General features: G+C 45.5%; 1 protein-coding gene across 1 annotated transcript in view; it reads left to right on the top strand.

The window, feature by feature from the left end:
* Positions 1 to 7,423: 7,423 nt before the first annotated feature.
* The window catches only part of LOC132390148 (C-type lectin domain family 10 member A-like), a 29,782-nt gene continuing 18,831 nt past the window's right edge, over positions 7,424 to 18,374 (top strand). Inside the window, exon 1 of the mRNA XM_059962758.1 lies at positions 7,424 to 7,445. The gene's annotated coding sequence lies outside the window, so the exon portion shown is untranslated. The remainder of the gene's footprint in view (positions 7,446 to 18,374) is intronic.

Here is an 18,374-nt window from a genome sequence, read left to right as displayed (position 1 = left end):
AAAAAACTCCAGAAGATTAGTCATGCATGATTTTCCCTTCGAAAATCCATGCTGACTCGAATTGTTCCTTCTACTGCTATCCAAATGTGTCGTAATTTCCACTTGTATTCTTGACTGCAGCATCTTTCCCACCACTAACATCAGGCTAACCTGTCTATAATTCCCTGTTTTCTCTCTCCCTCGTTTCTTGAAAAATGGGAGAACTTTAGCCACCAATCCGCAGGAACTGATACCGAATCTATAGATCATTGGAAAATGATTACCAATGCGCCCACGAATTCTAGAGCCACCTCCTTAAGTACCCTGAGATGCAGCCCATCAGGTCTCGGGGACTTATCAGCCTTCACACCCACCAGTCTGTCCAACACCGTTTCTTGCCTAATATAAATTTCCTTCAGTTCATCCATTACCGTAGTTTCCTTGGTCACTATTACATCTGGGAGATTGACTGTGTCTTCCCTAGTGAAGACAGATCCAAAGTACCTGTTCAACACATCTGCCATTTACTTGTTCCCCATAATGAATTCACCCGTTTCTGTTTTCAATGGCCAAATTTTGGTCTTAACTGTCTTTTTTTTCTTTTCACATACCAAGAAGCTTTTATTATCTTCCTTCATATTCCTGGCGAGTTTGCCTTCGTACCTCATTTTTTTTCTCCGCGCATTGTCTTTTTTTTTGTTATTTTCTGTTGCTCTTTAAAAGCTTCCCAGTCCTCTGGCTTCCTGCTCATCATTGCTATGTTATACTTCTTCTCTTTTATTTTTATACTGTCTTTACTTCCCTCGTTAGCGACGGCCGCCGCTTACTCCCGTTAGGATCTTTCTTCCTCTTTGGAATGAACCGATCCTCCACCTTCTGCGTTATTCCCAGAATTACCTGCCATTGTTGTTCCACTGTCTTCCCTGCTAGGCTTTTGTTCCATTGAACTTTGGCCAGCTCCTCCCTCATAGCTGCCAAGTTCACTTTGTTCATCTGTAATACTGACACTTCCGATTCTACTTTCTCCTTCTCAAATTGCAGGTTAAAACACATCATGTTACGGTCACTACCTCCTAACGGCTCCTTTACCTCGAGGTCCCTGATCAAATCCGGTTCATTGCACAACACTAAATCTAGAATTGCCTTCTCCCTGTAGGCTCCAGTACATCCGTTCTAAGAATCCATCTCAGAGGCACTCCACAAACTTCTTTTCTTGTGGTCCAGTACCAATCTGATTCTCCCAGTCTACCTGCATGTTGAAATCCGCCATGAAAGCTGTATCATAACCTTTGCGACTTGCCAATTTTAATTCTTCGTTCAACTTACACCCTACATCCAGACTACTGTTTGCATGCCTGCAGACAACTTGTAATAGGGTGTTTCTACCCTTAGAATTTCTCAGTTCTATTCTTACTGACTCTACATCCCCTGTAGACTTCGTGGGTGGAAATATAGAAACATAGAAATCTACAGCGAATTGCAGGCCCATCGGCCCACAAAGTTGCTCTCAACTTGTCCCTACCTTATTAATTACTAGGCTTACACATAGCCCTCTATTTTACTAAGCTCCTGTACAAAGCTAAGCTCCTGTTCTCCTGTACCTGTACAAAGGTCTCGTAAAAGAGCCTATTGTATCCGTCTCCACGACCGTTGCCGGCAGCCCATTCCACACACTCACCACTCTCTGCTTATAACACTTACCCCTGACATCTTCTGTGTAACTAGTCCCCAGCACCTTCACCTTGGGTCCACTTCTGGCAACAATTTCAGCCCTGGGAAAAAGCCTCTGATTATCCACACTATCAATGCCTCTCATCAATTTATACACCTCTATCAAGTCACCTCTCATCATCCGTCGCTGCAAGAAGAAAAGGCCAAGTTCCCTCAATCTGTTTTCATAAGACATGTTCCCCAGTCCAGGAAACTTCCTATATATTTCCTATAGTGAGGTGACCAGAACTGAGCACGGTCCTCCAAGCGGGGTCTGACCAGGGTCCCATAAGGCTGCAACATTACCTCTCTGCTCCTAAATTCAATCCCAGGATTGATGAAGGTTTATACATCGTATGTCTTCTTTACCACAGAGTCAACCTGCGCTGTGCTTTGAGATTCCTATGGACTCGGACCCCAAGATCTCTCTCATCCTCCACTGCCAAGTGTCTGACCATTAAGCCTTTATTCTGTCATCATATTTGACCGACCAAAATGAAACACCTTACACTTATCTCAGATGAACACCATTTGTCACTTCTCAGCCCAGTTTTGCATCATATGAATGGTTTAGATTCTAAATTGGAACAAGGCGAAGTTTACCTTGGATCAGAAAGTATCTGGAATGTTTGGATTTGGAGAAGATGTTTTCTGGCAAATCAGCTCTTGGTAACTTGGAGCCCAAGGGGTGCTTACTTCGTTGTAGCCGGGAACGAACTATCCTGTGAATAGAGGGAAGTGTTGAAGGAGAGATGGATTTTGGTGTACATGGCTAGGGAATACACAATGTGAATAGAGGGTCCCCTTGACATTTCCCTCCCTTAAAAACCTACATGTCTCCAAACCGAATTCCCTCCCCCATACACTTCTTCGCATGCGTCACCCCATACTCCCCTATACACCCTCTCCCTTTCCGTCTCACCATACCTCCACTTCCCCCTTAGTATATCTGCACCTCACTTAGCAGCACCACTCCTTCTCTGTGATCAGAGGGATGTGTGATGAGGAAGGGGGATATTGGTGCTAGTTGTCACACCTCCTCCTTTCCACCGGATATTGACCTCTGGGTTCACAATCTCTTCACCCCTCTGCATGGACACCACTCCCGCTAGTGCGTGCTATATCACCAACAATATATTTCCATTCCGGCCTCTGCCCAACACCCTTAGTGTGTGTTTGTGTGTGTGTGTGTGTGTGTGTGTGTGTGTGTGTGTGTGTGTGTGTGTGGTGGCAGTTGCTGACAGCAGTTTGGTGGCCCTGTTTAATGTTCAGTCTCTAAGAAGGGAATGTGAGGGAGAGCAGAGGCGAGCTGTCATGACAGGGGATTCATTAGGAGGCTCTGTGGAGAGAACGAGAGACCTGGATGGTATGTACCTGGGACCCATGTTCTATGCTGCGTAGTTTTCATAGAATCATAGAAAACTTACAGCATAATACAGGTTGTTCGTCCCACAGGTCTGTGCCGAACATGTCCTGCCTTAGAATTTACTAGGCTTACCTATAGCCCTTCACTAAGCTCCATGTATCCATCTAAAAGTCTCTTAAAAAACCGTATTGTATCCGCCTCCACCACTGCTGCCAGTCGCCATTTCCACGCACTCCCCACTCTCTGAGTAAAAAGCATACCCCTGACATCTCCTCTGTACCTACTCTCCAGCTCCGTCAACCTGTGTCCTCTTGTGGCAGCCATTTCAGCCCTGGGGGGCGGGGGGAGCCACTGACTCTCCACACGATCAATACCTTTCAGCATGTTTTCTCACCTCTGTCATGTCACCTCTCATCCTCTGTCACTCCAAGGAGAAAAAGCCGAGTTCACTCAACCTATTATCATAAGGCATGCTCCCCAATCCAGGCAACATCCCTGTAAATCTTCTCTGCACCCTTTCTCTGGCTTCCAAATCCTTCCCGCAGTGAAGCGATCGGAACTGAGCACAGTACTCCAGGTGGGGCCTGGTCAGGGTCATATATAGCTGCCACATTACCTCTCGGGTCGAGTTTGATTTCCAAGACTGATGAGGGTAGATATTCCGTACGCCTTCTTAACCACGTAATCAAACTGCGCAACTGCTTGAGTGTCCTCCGGACTCGGAGCTCAAGGTTTTTCTGATCCTCCACAGTGCCATCCTATATTCTGCCTTATTATTGACCAACCAAACTGAAACACTTCACAAGTGTCTGGGTTGAACTTCATCTGCTACTTCTCAGACCAGTTTTACATCCAATCAATATCCCGCTGTAACGTGTGATAGCCCTCTACATTATCCACACACCACCAACCTTTGTATCATCATCAAACGTACGAACCCATCCAACCCCTTCCTTATCCAGGTCATTTATAAAGAACACGAACAGTAAGGGTCGCAGAACAGATCCTTCAGGCACCCCACTGGTCAACGACCCCCCATGCAGAATATGACCCGTACACACCCACACTTTGCCTTTTGTGGGCAAGCCTGTTCGGGATCCACAAGGCAATCTCCCATTGTATCCCATGCCACGTCCTCCTCAATAAACCATGCATGGGTATCTTATCAAATGCCTTGCTGAAATCCATATACACTGCATCTACTGCTCTTCCTTCAGCAACCTGTTTTGTCACATCCTCATAAAATTCAATCAGTCTTGTACGGCACAACAGTCCCTTGACAAACCCATTCCGACTATTTCTAATCATATCATACCTCTCCAAATATTCATAAATCTTGCATCTCAGGATTTTCCCCATCAACTTACCAACCACCGAGATAAGACTCACTGGTTTATAAATTCTGGGGCTATCTCTGCTCCCTTTCTTGAATAAAGGAACAATATTCGCATCTCTCCAATCCTCTAGAGCCTATCCCGTCTCCATTGATGATGCAAAGATCATCCCCAGAGGCTCAGTAGTTTCCTCCCTCGCCTCCCATTGTAGCTGGGGTACATCTCATCCCGTCCCGGGGATTTATCCAACTGGAACTTTGCAAAAGCTCCAGCACAACTTCTTAATATCTACGTGATCAAGCTCTTCAGTCTGCTGCAGATCATCACTACTATCACAGAGATCCTTTCCATAGTGAATATTGAAGCATTCATTAAGTATCTCCGCTATTTCCTGCGGTTCCATGCACACCTTTCCACTGTCTCACTTGATACGTCCTATTTGTTCACGTCTTATCCTCCTGCTCCTCAGGTACTTGTAGAAAGTCTTGGGGTTTTCGTTAATCCTGCCCGCCAAGGCTTCAGATGGCCCCTCCTAATTTCCCTCTTAAGATCCTTCCTGCGAGCCTTATAATCTTTTAGTTATTACCTAACCTTCCGACACTTTTATAAATTTCTATTTTCTTCTTGACAGAGCTTCGCCTCTCCCTGATCTCTTCCGAACGAGACCAGCTGACTCTTGTGGAACAATATCAGGAGATGAACAGGACCCGGAGCCAATATCGACGAAAAGTCCTTGAGTTGTATTCGACCCTTGAATCCAGGACAATCGCAAATTTCCTTCGGGACCTCTGCCAGACCACCTGTTTCAGGAATGCTTGCATCCTCAACCACAGCAGCTCTGTCACCGAAAGCAAAATATTCTGCCAACGTTGACCTGCAGGTAAGGTGAGGTAAAATCCACCATTCCCCCGCTCCTACTCTCAAGGAGAGAGAGAGAGAGAGAGGACGAGAGAGAGAGAGAGAGAGAGAGAGAGAGAGAGAGAGAGAGAGAGAGAGAGAGAGAGAGAGAGAGAGAGAGAGAGAGATACTCAGTCTGGGCTGTGCGTGTTGGGTCTGACGTGGGGATCACATCTATTGGCTGACTCCACAAGACTAATCTTCTGGAAGTTTATGAGGATCTATCTATCAGAATGGACAAGGGGAGTCAGTGGATGTCGTGTACCTGGATTTTCAGTAAGCCTTTGATAAGGTCCCACACAGGAGATTAATGGGCAAAATGGGATTAATGGGATTGCGGGACTGTCAGGTGTTAAACAATTGGAGTACTGGACTTGTATACATTGGAATTTAGAAGGATGGGAGGGGATCTGATTGAAACATATTTGATTATTAAGGGATTCGACACGATAGAGGTCGGAAACATGTTCCCGATGATAGGGGAGTGCAGAACCAGAGGCCACAGTTTAAGGAGTAACCCATTTGGAACGGAGTTCAGGAAAAAAAAATACCCAGTGTGTTGTGGCTCTATGGAATGTTTTGCCTCCGAAGGCAGTGGAGGCCAATTCTCTGTATTCTTTTAAGAAAGTGTTAGGTAGAGCTCTTAAAGATAGCGCAGTCAAGGGATATTGGGAGAAGGCAGGAACAGGGTATTGATTGTGGATGATCAGCCCTGATCACATTGAATAGCGCTGCTGGCTCGAAAAGACCAATGGCCCACTCCTGCACCTATTGTCTACTTCTAGAAGAATAGATTATCGGAACAGGGCTGTGATGTTGAAGCTCTATAAGGCACTGGTAAGGACTCAGTTGGAGTGCTGTGTGCAGTTTTAGGCTGCTTATTTAATGAATGACGTGCTGACGTTGGAGAGGGTTCAGAGAAATTTCACTAGAATGAGTCCTGGAATGAGAGGGTAACATATGAGGATCTTTTGACCGCTCTTGGTCTGTACTCCTTGGAGTTTAGAAGAATGAGCGGGGACCTCATAGAAACATTTCGAATGTTAAAAGGCATGGACGGAGTGGATGTGGCAAAGTTTTTTCCCATGGTGGGGGAGTCTATTACGAGAGGGCATGACTGAAGGATTGAAGGGCGTCCATTCAGAACAGAGATGTGAACAATTTATTTTAGCCAGAGGATGTTGAATCTCTGGAATTTGATGTCTCGGGCGGCAGTGGGGGATAAGTCATTGGGTGTTTTTTTATGGCAGAGATTGGTAGGTATCTGAGTAGCCAGGGCATCAAAGGTTATGGTGAGAAGGCGGGGGAAGTGGGACTAAATGGGTGAATGGATCAGCTCATGAGAAAATAGCGGAGCAGGCTCGATGGGACGAATGGCCAACCTCTGCCCCTGAGTCTTGTGGTCTTAAGAGCATCCAGCTGCAGCTTCTAACACTCCGCGTTGAGGAGCTGGAAATGGAACTGGATGGACTCAGGGTCATTCGGGATGCCGAGAGTGTGATAGGGAGCACATATTGGGAGAAGGTTAACCTGCAATGTAATTCCAAAACAATTGAAAACACCACTCCGTATGCATAACACGCTCCCTCTGCAAAATCCTTCTAAACCCCTCAAACGTTCACCCCTGCACTCATTCCCGGCACCGTCACACACTGTCTGTAATACACCACTCCCGTCTCTGTCACCCATCACTCAGTTCCAAGCAATCCCGTCACCGTGACCCAAACACCCTCCTGCACACTTCGCTGTCTCCATCATCCCGTACGTACCCATACGTCCCATCCCCATCTCGGTGATACACTCCATGTGCTAAACGCTCCCCATCTAGGTCGTCTCTCCACTCTCCTACCACTCTGTGGCACAGTTAATTGTGGGGGGTATGAGAGAGAGATGATGGGTGGTGTTACACCTCCCCCCGTTCCAATGGGCATCTATCATCAGGATCTGAATCTCTCCACAACTCTGCATGCTCAGGCCGGTCATGTGATTCCACACCACTTGCATCAGTGTTTGCAATCTCAACACCCTTTCCCTGGCCTCCTCTCTCCTCCCCTTCCTTTCTCTAACGGCAGCACCCAATCCGCTCACACAAACACACACACCATCTCCGAGAAACACACACAGTTCGAGACTGCTGGAAGCCGAAAGGCTGGGTATTGGTGAGTGGGGAGACGGAGGAGGGAGAGATTTTGGTACTTTTTCTCATTCTAGTGGAGTATGCTGCGATGTTGTGGGAGGTACTTCACATGTCTGACTCCGGGAGTGTGATGGGATAATATTTAGCGAACTTCGCTGGTTCTCTGACCCTGAAAGAGTGTTCTGGGACGGTGTGGACGGAGCTTCACTTAGTGTATGACCCCGGAGTGTGTGTTGGGACAATGTGGAGGGAGCTGCACTCTGTGTCCGACCCCGGCTCTGTATGATGGATCTTTGTGGAGGGAGCGTTGCTCCGTGAATGTTTCCAGGATTGTGTGATGGGATTGTATGGAGGGATTCCCGCTCTGTCTCTGAGTCCTAGTCATGGGTCAGTGGATTTCAGCTTTTAAGCTGACTCCAAGCAAAGATAGGGAGCAAGAAAATGGTAACTCACACGTTCTGCTCCAACGGCTGCAAACTGAGCACCCTTTCTGTGGCCCCACTCTCCTCCACTTCCTTCCTCATTCTGCAGCACACCATTCCTTCTCTATGATGCTTAAGTGAGTGAGTGAGCAGCATATATGTACAATTGAAATCGGTATGTACGGGAATCTGGTTTTGCAAAGTGAGGTCAGGGATTTAGCTGTTAAGTCAAAGGACAGGACCACCACTACTCCCTGTGTATACAGATATGGGACGACCATACGGTTTAGCTCGTGGTGTAAGTGGGAGGGTCCAAAATTTGGAATCATAGTATTTTTTCCAGGTAAGGTGGGATCTGCATAGAAGAGATGGAAGACAGTTTACAACTGAACTGTTGGGAAACTGATATCCCAGCGAGAAGGTTTGTCAGTACTGTGCATGACAGTTTTTGGGCGAGTTTCTGAACTTGAGTTGCAGTGGGATGGGATACAGAGCTCAGAGCAGAGCAGAGTAGATATGGAGACAGAAGTTGTTAAGACCGCATAAACGATCAGATATCAAGAGTTTATGCATAATGTGACTGGTGCACTGAGCTCCGTATATTTCAATGCAAGAAGCTTTAGAAAAAGGCGGTTGAGCTCAGGGAATGAATCAATACAGTGAATTATGACTTTGCAACCATTGCTGAGAATTGGATGTAGGAGGAGCAAGCAGGACAGCACGATATTTCGGGTTTCCCTATTTTAAGTCGTGAGAAAGAGGAAGAAATTAAAGGAGGAGGGGTGACATTACTATGCTGAGAAAATATTACCGTAGTCAACAGTCAGGACAGGCAAGAACATTCGTCTAAATGAGGCTTTATGGGTGGTCATAACAAATAAGAAATGTATGGCAATGTTATGACATAAAGCATAGAATAGTACAGTGCAGTACAGGTACTTCGGCACACAATGCAGTGGTGATCCTTAAACCATGCCCCCTCCATATAACCTTACACCTAAAATTCTTCCATTTCCCTGACTCGTAGTCTCTTAAATTTCACTGGTGTATTTGCCTCCAGCACTAACTCAGGCAGTGCATTCCACGCACCAACCACTCTCTGAGTAAAAACACCTATCTCTAATATTCCTCTTGATATTCCAACCCCTTACGTTAAAGCCATGTCCTCTTGTATTGAGCAGTGTTGCCCTGGGGAAGAGGAGCTGGCTGTCCACTCTATCTATTCCTCTTAACATCTTGTATACCTGTATCATTTCTCCTCTCGTCCCCCTTCTCCCAAAGAGTAAAGCCCTCGTTCTCTTAATCTCTGATCATAATGCATACCCTGTAAACCAGGCAGCACCCTGGTAAATCTCCTCCGTATCCGATCCAATGCTTCCACATCCTTTCTATAGTGAGTCGACCAGACTGGTCAGAGTTCTCCATTTTTTTTTTTTGCATTTTTTGCTTTTTTTTCAAGGAAGGAGGGATCATAATAACCATATAACCATATAAAATATAACCCTAATGCGAGGGAAAAGCAGTGGATGTTGTATATATGGACTTCAGTAAGGCCTTTGACATAGATCCCTGAGGCACACCACTAGTCACCGGCCTCCAACCTGACAAACAGTTATCCACCACTACTCTTTGGCATCTCCCATCCAGCTGTTGAATACATTTTACTACTTCAATATTAATACCTAACGATTAAACCTTCCTAACTAACCTTCCTTGTGGAATCTTGTCAAAGGCCTTTCTGAAGTCCATATAGACAACATCTACTGCTTTACCCTCCTCAACTTTCCTCATAACCTCTTCAAAAAATTCAATAAGATTTGTCAAACATGATCTTCATCGCAGAAATCCATGTTGACTTTTGTTAATCAGACTATATCCAGATAATTATATATACCATCTCTAAGAATATTTTCTATTAATTTACCCACCACTGACGTCAAAATTATAGGCCCATAATTGCTCGGTTTACTCTAAGAACACTTTTAAAAGAGATGGAAGACGGTTTACACCTGAACTAGAGGGAAACTGATATCCCAGCGGGAAGGTTTGTCAGTACTGTGCATGGGAGTTTTCGGGAGAGTAGTTGAACTTGAGTTGCAAGGTATGGGATTCAGATCTCCAGAGCAGATAGCGGAGCCGATTTGGGCACAGATGTTGTTAAGACCGCAGAAAAAGTCAGATATCAATAGTTTATGCATAATGCGACTGGTACACTGAGCATTCTAATGCAAAAAGCTTTAAAAAGGCGGTTGAGCTCAGCGAATGAATCAATACAGTGAATTATGACATTGTCGCCATTACTGAGAATTGTGTGTGGGAGGGGCAAGCAGGGGAACCCGATATTTCGGGTTTACCTAATTTTAGTCAGAAGGCATGAGAACCAGGGAGGTTTGGCCAATTGGATTCAGAATTGGCTTGCCTGCAGAAGGCAGAGGGTCATGGTGGAGGGAGTACATTCATGATAGAGGGTTATGACTAGTGGTGCCCCACAATGATCTGCTCCGGGACCTCTATTTTTTGTGATTTTTATTAACGACCTTGATGAGGGGGCGGGAGGGTGGTTTGGCAAGTTTGCAAGCGACACAAAGGTTGGTTGTATTGTAGAGTATTGTCAAGGATTGCAGAAGCATTGATAGGATGCAGAAGTGGGCTGAGAAGTGGCAGATTGAGTTCAACCCGGAGAAGTGTGAGGCGGTACACTTTGGAAGGACAAACTCCAAGGCAGATTATAAAGTAAGTGGCAGGATACTTGGTAGAGTGGAGGAGCAGAGGGATCTGGGGGTACATGTCCACAGATCCCTGGAATTTGCCTCACAGTTAGATAGGGTAGTTAAGAATGCTTATGGGGTGTTAGCTTTCATAAGTCGAGGGATAGTGTTTAAGAAAAGCGATGTAATGATGCAGCTCTATAAAACTCTAGTTCGGTCACACTTGGAGTACTGTGTCCAGTTCTGGTCGCTTAAGTGTAGGAAAGATGTGGAAGCATTGGAAAGGGTACAGAGGAGATTTACCAGGATACTGCCTGGTTTAGAGAGTATGGATTATGATCAGAGTTTAAGGGAGATAGGGCTTTACTCTTTGGTGGGAAGGATGATGTAAGGAGACATGATAGAGGTGTCCAAGATATTAAGAGAATTAGACAGAATGGAGAGCCAGCGCCTCTTCCCCAGGGCACCACTGCTCAGTACAAGAGGACATGGCTTTAAAGTAAGGGGAGCGAAGTTCAAGGTGGATGTTACAGGAAGTTGTTTTTTTTCACTCAGAGAGCGGTTGGTGCGTGGAATGCTCTGCCTGAGTCAGTGGTGGAGGCAGATACACTAGTGAAATTTAAGAGACAACCAGACAAGCATTTGGAGGCATTTAAATTGGGGGGTTATATGGGAGGCAGGGTTTGAGGGTCAAAAGCCTTACTAAAATCCATGTAGATCACATCCACTGCACTACCCTCATCTATATGCCTGGTCACCTCCTCAAAGAAATCACGTGTAGGCATTGTAGAGGATACAGAGGAGAAATACCAGGATGTTGCCTGGTTTAGAGGGTATGAATTATGATCTGAGATTAAGGGAACTAGGGCTTTACTCTTTAAAGAGAAAGTAAATGAGAGGAGAAATGATAGAGTCATACAAGATATTAATAGGAATAGACAGAGTGAACAGCCAACACCTCTTCCCAGGGCAGCACTGCTCAATACAAGAGCACATGGCTTTAAGGTAAGTGGTGGGAAGTTCAAGGGGGATATTAGAGGAAGGTCTTTCACTCAGAGACTGGTTGGTGCGAGGAATGCACAGCCTGAGTCACTGGTGGAGACAGATACACTAGTGAAATTTAAGAGATTTCTAGACAGGAATCTGGAGGAATTTAAAGTGGGGGGGGAGTTATATGAGAGGCAGGGTTTGAGGGTCGGAACAACATTGTGGGCCGAAGGGCCTGTAATGTGCTGTACTATTCTATGTTCTATGTTCTATGTTCTACAGTGAAGCGACCAGACTGGACACAGTACTCCAAGTTCGGCCTAACCAGGCTTTTATAGAGCTGCATCTTTATATCGCGACTCTAAAACTCTATCTCTCATTAGGAAAACTTACACCACATAGGTTTTCCTATCTACCCTATCGATCTGTGAGGCAACATTCAGGGATCTGTGGACTCGTAACCCCAGATCTCTTTGCTCCTCCCTACTACCAAGTATGCTGCCACTTACTTTGTACTCTGCCTTGGAGTTTGTCCTTTCAAAGTACCACCTCACACCTCTCGGAGTGTGGCATCTGCCACTTTTCACTGGGAAATGAATAATCAAGCGTATACGTCCTATCGAAAGGACAGACAGGTTGGCAGAGAGGGTTGGGTGGCTCTGCTGGTGAGGAATGAAATTCAGTCCCTTGCGAGGTGTAACATAGAATCAGGAGATTTCGAGTCAGTATGGACTGAAATGATAAATAATAAGGGCAATTTGTCATCACCTCAGTTCGTGAGGTCTCTTTCATTGTCGTGCACGCACTTTTGCCTTTCTACCTTACTTTACAACCTTTATTCTTTTTCTCTTTCCTCAATTGCAAGATCTGGCTTTACTCCATGCACTGTACTTGCAGCTCTCGCATGAACTTTATCCTTCTCCACCTCACTATCTGCTCTAACACTCTGGTTCCCCTCCCCCTGCAAATCTAGTTTAAACCCCCCAGTGCAGCACAAGCAAACCTTCCCGCAAGGATGTTAGTCCCCCACCAGTTCAGTTGCAACGCGTCCCGTCGGTACAATTCCCACCTTCCCTGAGACAAGGCCCAATTGTCCAGAAACATAAAGCCATCCTTCTTGCGCAGACTCCTTACCCACGTATTTAGCTCCATCATCTTTCTGTTTCTGGCCTCACTGGCGGGTGGCACAGGTAGCGATCCTGAGATTGCAACCCTGGAGGTCCTGTCCTACAATTTTGCACCTAACTCCCTAAACACTCGTTGCAGGACCTCTTCCTTCTTCCTATCCAGGTCATTGGTCCCAGCATGGACCACGATATCCGGCTGCTCACCCTCCCTCTTGAGAATACTGACAGGTTGATCCGAGATATCGCGGAGCCTGGCACCAGGGAGGCAACAGATCATCCGAGATTCTCGATCTCTCCCACAGAACTTCCGATCTCTTCCCCCAACCATCAAATCCCCTATCTCTTTCCCCATCACTACTGCTCTCCTCATTTCACTCCTTCCCTTCTGAGTTGAGGATACAGTCTCAGTGCCAGAGACATGACCACTACTGATTGTCCTTGGTATGTAGGGACACCAGGGGCAGATCCTGCTTTACTCCATGAGGGTACGTCCCCACTAGCATTATCCAAAACGGTATACTTATTATTTGTGGGAACGGCCGCATGGATGCTCTGCTCATTCTGTCTATTCCCCTTCCCTCCGCTCACAGTCACTCAGATACCTGCCTCCTGACATTTAGGGGTGAATGTCTCCTTGTAACTCCTGTTTATTTCTGCCTCTGCCTCCCGAATGATCCGAAGTTTCTCCAGCCCCAGCTCCAGTTCCCTAACTCGGTTTGTCAGGAGCTGCAGCTGGATGCACCTTTTGCAGGTGTGGTCATCAGGCACATTTGTGCTCGCCCGGACTTCCCACACACTGCCAACGGAGCACTCGACTGCCATAACTGCTGCCTCTATTACCTACCTCTGGAGCCAAAGCCTTCCTACTCTGTCTCCCTCCACTGCGTCGCCCGCAGACTTACACGCGCTTGCGCAGTCGTGCCCAGCTCAAACTTCCAGAGTCATCTTTTGGAGATATGATTTGGTGGCCATTACAGAGACTTGGATGGCTCAGAGATAGGAATGGATACTTCAAGTGCCGACTTTTAGATTTTTCATAAAGGGCAGGGAGGGGGGCAAAACAGCTATGGGCGTGGCACTGTTGATCATAGATAGCGACACAGATGCAGAAAAGGTGGACGCCATCGAGGAATTTTCTACGGATACTCTTAGGGTGAAGGTTGTGAACAGGAAAGGGTCAATAACTTTACTGGGTGTTTTTTTCATAGGCCGCCCATCAGTAGCAGGAATATCGAGGAACAGATAGGGAAACAAATCTCAGAAAGTTAAGATAATAACAGAGTAGTCGCGATGGGAGATATTAATTTCCAAAATATCAATTGGCATCTCCCTTGAGCAAGAGCTTTAGATGGGTTGGAGACTGTTAGGTGTGTTAAGGAAGGTTTCTTGACTCAATATGTAGATAGGCCTGCAATAGCAGAAGCTCTTCTTGATTTCTTATAGGAAAATTATCCTGTCAGGTTTTAGATTTTCGTGAGATCTCACTCTGGAAAATGGTCTTGGTGATCATTGTTGTGACTTACAGCAGACTGAAAAGCTTGAGCACGTAGATAATTAAAAAGAGGATGTGCTGGAGATTTTGGAAAGCATCGTTTGGATAAGTCGCCGGGACCGGATGAGATGTACCCAAGGCTAATCTGGGAGGCAAGGGAGGAGGTTGCTGCGTCTCTGGCGATGATCTTTGCATCAATGGGGACAGGCGAGGTTCCGGAGGATTGGAGGTTTGCGGATATTGTTCCTTTATTCCAGAAAGGGGGTAGATATAGCCCAGGAAATTATAGACCTGTGAATCCTGACTCAGTGGTTGGAAAGTTGATGGAGAAGATCCTAAAAGGCAGGATTTATACACATTTGGGGAGGTATAATATGTTTAGCAGTAACAGCATAACTTTGTCAAGGACAGATTGTGCCTTACCAGCCTGGTAGAATTTTTTTGAGGATGTGACTGTACACATTGATGAAGAAGAGCAGCAGATTCAGTTTTAAAGGATTTCGGTAAGACATTTGATAAGCGTATTAAGCCGTATTAAGAAAGAAAGGATGCATGGGATCCACGGGGACATTGCATTGTGGATCCTGAACTGGCTTGCCCACAGAAGGCTTGTTACAGAAGGGTGATATTCTGCATGGAGGTCGGATAGTGTGGAGAGCTGTCAGAGGTTACAGCGGGGTATCGATTGAATGCTGACGAAATTACAAGAAGGCTAGAAAAGAGAGAAGCTGTGGTTGTTGCATACTTGGATTTTCAGAAGGCCTTTGGCAAGGTGCCGCACATGAGGCTGCTAAACAAGATAGGAGCCCATGGGATTACGGGAAATTTACATACGTGGATAGACCGTTGGCTGATTAGCAGGAAACAGAGAGTGTGAATAAAGGGATCCCATTCCGGTCTGCTGCCGGTTACCTTTGGCGTTCCACAGGACTCTTTGTTGTTGCCGCTTCTTTTTACATTGTATATCAACGATTTGGATTATGGAATAGATGGCTCTGTGGCAATGTTTGCTGATGATGCAAAATAGGTGGAGGGGCAGGTAATGCTGAGGAAACAGTGAGTCTGCAGAGAGACTTGGTTAGATTGGGAGAATATGAAAAGAAGAGGAAAATGAAATACAATGTTGGAAAGTGCATGTTCATGCACTTTGGTAGAAGAAAGCTTGCAGAGAGATTTAGGCCAGTTGGGAGAGTAAGCTGAACGTTGTCAGATGAAGTTTAATGCTGATAAAAGTGAGGTGCTACATTTTTGGTAGGAATAATCCAAATAGGACAAACATGGGAAATTGTAGGGCATTGAAGAATGCAGTAGAACAGAGTGATCTAGGAATAATGGTGCATAGTCTCCTGAAGGTAGAAACTCATGTAGATAGGGTGGTGTAGAAAGCTTTTGATATGATAGCCTTTATAAATCAAAGCATTGAGTATAGGAGTTGGGAAGCGATGTTAAAATTGTACGAGGCATTGGTAAGGGCGAATTTGGTGTATTGTGTATAGTTATGGTCACTGCATTATAGGAAAGATATCAACAAAATGGAGAGAGTACAGAAAAGATTTACTAGAATGTTTCCTGGGTTTCAGCACCTAAGTTACATGGAAATGCTGAAAAAGTTAGGTCTTTATTCTTTGGAGCTTAGAAGGTTGGGGGGAGGGGGTGTCTTATTTCAAATATGAGAGGGATAGATCAAGCTGACGTGGATAGGCTTTTTCCATTAAGAGCAGGGGAGATTCAAACGAGAGGGCATGATTTGAGATCTCGTAGGCAAAAAGTTTAACGTTTACACGAGCAGGAATATCTTTACTCAGAGTGTGGTCGCTGTGTGGAATGAGCTTCCAGTAGAAGTGTTACTGATAATACTAGGTTCGGTATTATCATTTCAAGTAAAATTGAATAGGTATATGGACAGGAAAGGAATGGAGGGTTATGGGCTGAATCCTGGCCAGTGGGACTAGGTGAGTGTAAGCGACAGCACGGACGAGTAGGGCCGAGATGGCCTGTTTCTGTTCTGTAATTTTTATATGGTTATCTGGTTACATAAACGGGCAGAATATTATTTAAATAAGGATAGAATTCAAAATTCTGAGATTCAACGGGATTAGGGGGTGCTCATGAAGGATAACCTTAATGTTAATCTCCAGGATGAGTCGGTGGTGAAGAAGTCGAATGCAATGTTGGCATTTATTTCTACAGGAATAGAGTATAGGAGCAGGGATGTGATGTTGAGGCTCTATGAGGCACTACTAAGACCTCACTTGGAGCACTGTGTGCCGTTTTGGGATCCTTATTTAAAAAAAAGTTGAGTTGACTTTGGAGTGGGTGCAGAGAAGCTTCACTACATGGATTCCGGGAATGAGCGGGTTAACACATGAGGAACGTTTGACCGCTCGTGGACTGTACTCCTTGGAGTTTAAAAGCATAAGGGAGGGGACTGATAGAAACATTTCCAGTGTTAAAAGGCATGGACAGAGTTGTTGTGGCAAAGTTGTTTCCTATGTTGGGGGAGTCCAGTACGAGAAGGCATGACTTACGGATTGAAGGGCGCCCAGGCAGAACAGAGATGCGAATATTTTTTTTATTATTATCCAGAGGGTGGTGAATCTGTGGAAATTGTTACCACAAACGGCAGTGGAGTTCAAGTAATTGGGTGCATTTAAGACAGAGATTGATAGTCATCTATGTTGTCAGGGCATCAAAGATTAAGGTGAGAAGGCGGAGGACTGGGACTAAATGGGAGAATGGATTAGCTCATGATAAAATGGCGGAGCAGAATCGATGGGCCGAATGGCCGACTTCTGCTCCTTTGTCTTATGGTCTTATGGATGGAAAACTGGGCTTAGAATTGGCGGATTGCGTTCAACCCAGGGAAGTGGGAGGTAGTTCATTTGTGTAGGTTTAACATAATTGCAGAATATATTACTAATGGTAAACCTTGCAGAGTGGACGATCAGAGGGAGTTCGAGTCCATCAGACACTCAGACCTGCTTCGCAGTTTGACTCTGTGTTTAAGAATACGATACAGTGGTAATCATCAGCCGTGGAATTGAGTTCAACAGCGAGAAGTCATGTTACATCCCTATAGCACACCGGTCAGATCCCCCCCGCCACCTTGGAGAACTGTGATCAGTTCTAGACAACACACTACAAGGATAATGTGGAACCTATAGGAATGGTACAGAGGAGCTAAACAAGGATTGGGGATAATGCCTTCTTGTAATAGATCAGTGAACTCGGAGTTCTCTCCTTGCAGCGACGGAGGATGTGAGGTGACTTGACAGAGGTGTATAAATGATGAGAGGCATTGATCGTGTGGTTAGTCAGAGACAAACCCACCAAATTTACTCATTTCGGCTCATTACTCATTATGAACAGCTCCTTGTACATTCCCATACAAATCGCCATATATCTGAACGCAATCAAACTGCTCAGAGAGGTGTTCGCGGGTTCCACATCGTCCTCCAATGTCGTCTGCAAACTGGACCTTGTTAAAAGCCTTGTTAAATTCCATGAAAGTCACATCTGCTATCCGTGCGTGATCTACTTGCCCGGACAAATCAGACCGACAACTTTCCCTGCTTCTCACGCCATCTGATCCTTCCCTCCCCTTTATGTTCCACGCTCCCAATCTCCGCTTCACTTTCCCTCTCTCACCACTACAGTTCATGTCCGTCTCTCCCAACCTTCCATCTCGGATATTCTTAATGGACATGTATATGTTTATAACAGATACCAATACAAAAAATAGCTCCAACACAATCAAATCAGCCGGTCATCTCTCCCTGTGTCCCACATCACTATTCCCGAAGGATTTACCCTGTTTTACCGAATTGGACTGTAAAAGAATTTATCCTGGGATCAAACAGAAATAAAGACAAAAACATCGGTGTTCGTTTAACCCTTCAGTAGGTGATCCCGTTGCCTTACGACTCCGCCAATATCAGGTTATCTCTGAAATTTATACAGTGAATTTTGGGCACGAGCCAGCAGCCAAATATATTCAGTGAGCGATTTCAAGAAGCACGTGTTAGATATCAGACAGTCTACGAATGCTACCGGGCGGTGCAAAACATTAGAACTGCACATCTGCAGTCAGTTCCTCTTTTACCAAAACAGTGTTGGACAGAAGTTAACATTACCTCATTCTTGGTATGAAATGCTGCTAGCTTTTGTATAGCTCGCACAAGCAAGGCAGCATCTGCATCTTATCCTGTGAGCTTC

The sequence above is a fragment of the Hypanus sabinus genome, unplaced genomic scaffold (assembly GCF_030144855.1).
Source record: "Hypanus sabinus isolate sHypSab1 unplaced genomic scaffold, sHypSab1.hap1 scaffold_788, whole genome shotgun sequence".
Lineage (NCBI taxonomy): Eukaryota > Metazoa > Chordata > Chondrichthyes > Myliobatiformes > Dasyatidae > Hypanus > Hypanus sabinus.
This window is presented reverse-complemented; position numbering and strand designations above follow the sequence as displayed.